Source organism: Poromitra crassiceps (genome assembly GCF_964638095.1).
Source record: "Poromitra crassiceps genome assembly, chromosome: 11".
NCBI classification, from domain to species: Eukaryota; Metazoa; Chordata; class Actinopteri; order Beryciformes; family Melamphaidae; genus Poromitra; species Poromitra crassiceps.
In genome coordinates this window covers 27,815,088-27,817,587 of record NC_139643.1, presented here as the reverse complement: position 1 = coordinate 27,817,587, position 2,500 = coordinate 27,815,088, and the positions used below count along the sequence as shown (strand labels likewise).

Sequence of the window (2,500 nt, the reverse complement as noted above, 5' to 3'; positions counted from 1 at the left end):
TCCTATCCAGATCTACAGCCTCTTCTCTCTATGCCCCTCCCCCTTCCTCTCTACCACCTTCCTATCCAGATCTACGGCCTCTTCTCTCTATGCCCCTCCCCCTTCCTTGCCCATCCCACCACGCACATGCCCTCTCCCAGCACCCACATCCTCCCTACCCACCCCTTGAATGTCAACTCTCTATCACCTTCCTAACCCTAGCTATGGCATTTTCTTCTAACCACGCCCCCCTTTCACTAAACTTACTAAACGTCCATGAGTGTGTGTGTGAGTGACTGAGTGAGTTTCCTGACTTTGCTGGACCAGCACCATGGGGGGAAAATGAGACAGAAATTGGGGGACAGACAGGTAGAGAGTCTGAGATGAATAGAAAAATAAACAGAGAGAGAGAGAGAGAGGAGGGAAGAGAAGGGACAGGGAGAAGAAAAATGGAGTTCTTCTTTAGGGTGTGATGGATGCTGCTGCAGTGCACCCTGGGATTGATCTGGGGACGGCTGTCTGTCAACAAGCCAAGAGAGGAAACAGGTAGCGGTTGAGTGAAGATTGATCACCATGGTAACGGCTGCTAGTAATGATGGGTGAGTGTATGGGCAGCGCTGCCTCTCTCAGCCATCCTCTCAAGACCAGGCGAGTTGGAGGAGATGTGACGCATGAGGCGAGGGGCTCCATCTCATTTCTGGCATCATCTGTGAATCTTCTGAGGTCACTTCCTCTGATGTCACTTCCTCTGAGGTCATTTCCTCTGAGGTCACTTCCTCCGAGGTCACTTCCTCTGAGGTCACTTCCTCCGAGGTCATTTCCTCTGAGGTCACTTCCTCTGAGGTCACTTCCTCCGAGGTCACTTCCTCCGAGGTCACTTCCTCTGTATGTGAAGAGTGACTTTGAAACAAATGATGAGGCCATTTTCCAAAACACCCTTCACATGCATTTTTCCCTAGTGGGCAGGGAGGGGGTTGGAGGGGACTATCATCATTGAATATCTTAATATCTCTAAGTATACCAAATAGCAGTGTGTTTTGATGATCCTTATTTGATCATACTAGAGTTTCTCTGGCTCACGCTGATGTCTTGTGTTGTGGCAGGTTCAGGGTGGATTAGCTGGGCTGTGGTGGGCAGTGGTGACCTAAAGGTTAGAGAAGTGAGCTTGCGACCGGAAGGTTGTCAGTTCAATGCCCGGGACCGGCAGGATAAATCTGGGTGGGGAAACTGAAAAGGCAGCGCTTGCCCCCTCCCCCATTACCACCAGTGAGGTGCCCTTGAGCAAGGCCCTTACCCCCCAACCGCTGAGTATGTCTGCTATGACATCATCAGTCACCACTGGCCACAGCACAATTCAGTCTATGACATCACTGATGATGTCACAATGTATACTATGACATCATCAGTAACCACTGGCCCCCAGGCTGCATGGGCATTCTCTGGCCACCACTCAATGATTGGGGGGCATAGTAGTTGTTTTAGACTTGTGTTCCTCAGTCTATCCTGTTACACACATTGATTTGGACTTGGTCTTAATTATTCCTCACCCTGCAGGCAGCATCCCATTGTCCTCCCAATGTTATCAGCTTGAGTCCAGATGTTCTTGGATTCACACCACTGAACTTGAATGTAAAAAGCATTATAATCCTGTAGCACCTGTCCACAGCTGTGTGTAGATTACTGTGCTTTACAAGCGTAGTTAACCGATAACACACACAGAAAGTGCTGTACACACACCTTCAATTAACTCAGCGCCTCTCAGTATCCTGCTCCTCACCATCCAGAGACCTGCTGCTTTTTCACTCAAAATCCTAATGGGGATTTCACAGCTGAGAGAGCAGATACATGCGGTTAACTACTCTGACTGCCAGGGTGGGAAACCAGCAGCACTGAGGACCTCTGAACGGGTTCATCACAGGAAGAGGTCTTCTGCTTCACTGCAGACTGACTGCCTGGAAACGGGCTGGATTGGGCTGTAGAGCTGATGAACAGGTCAGAGGTTCTCGCTTCTTTCCTTGATAACCAAAATCTCCTGCTGGGCCGTCAAGTAAAGTCACGCGATACTGTAATTGTATTACTTTCCCAGTAACTAGTAATGTAAGGGATTACATTGGTAATTATATTACAGTTGCTAATCCAAGTAACTTCAAGTTACCGCATTACTTTCTCCAGCGCTGGCACAGGGCAGACTATGTTGCCAGAACGTGATTAGCTTTTTTTCTCCTATTCACCTTATTCAGAAGAGACTGTCTGGCTTGACAGACAAACAGGAAGTGTAAATACAATCGGAGGTTCCGATTGTATTTACACTTCCTGTGACTCCTAAACCTAGTCTGACAACTAGGTTTGACCAGGTGGGTCAGACTAGTTTGAGCCGGTAAAACAGCCAGCGTTTTGAGCAGGAAGTCGTGATACAGTGGGTCAAGTGGGCGGGGCTGCATAAGGTGAATAGACAAATAAATAAAGTCTGCAGTTTAGCCGTGTTGACTCCTCCTGTAAGGTTCATTATTGCTCCAATAAA

At 48.4% G+C, this 2,500-nt stretch overlaps 1 pseudogene across 1 annotated transcript in view; it reads right to left on the bottom strand.

Moving 5' to 3' along the window:
* Positions 1-617: 617 nt before the first annotated feature.
* LOC310784938 (proteasome subunit alpha type-3 pseudogene) overlaps positions 618-2,500 on the bottom strand; it is a 39,997-nt pseudogene continuing 38,114 nt past the window's right edge. The window contains exon 3 of the transcript in view: positions 618-862. The product of the transcript in view is annotated as a proteasome subunit alpha type-3 pseudogene (transcript). The remainder of the gene's footprint in view (positions 863-2,500) is intronic.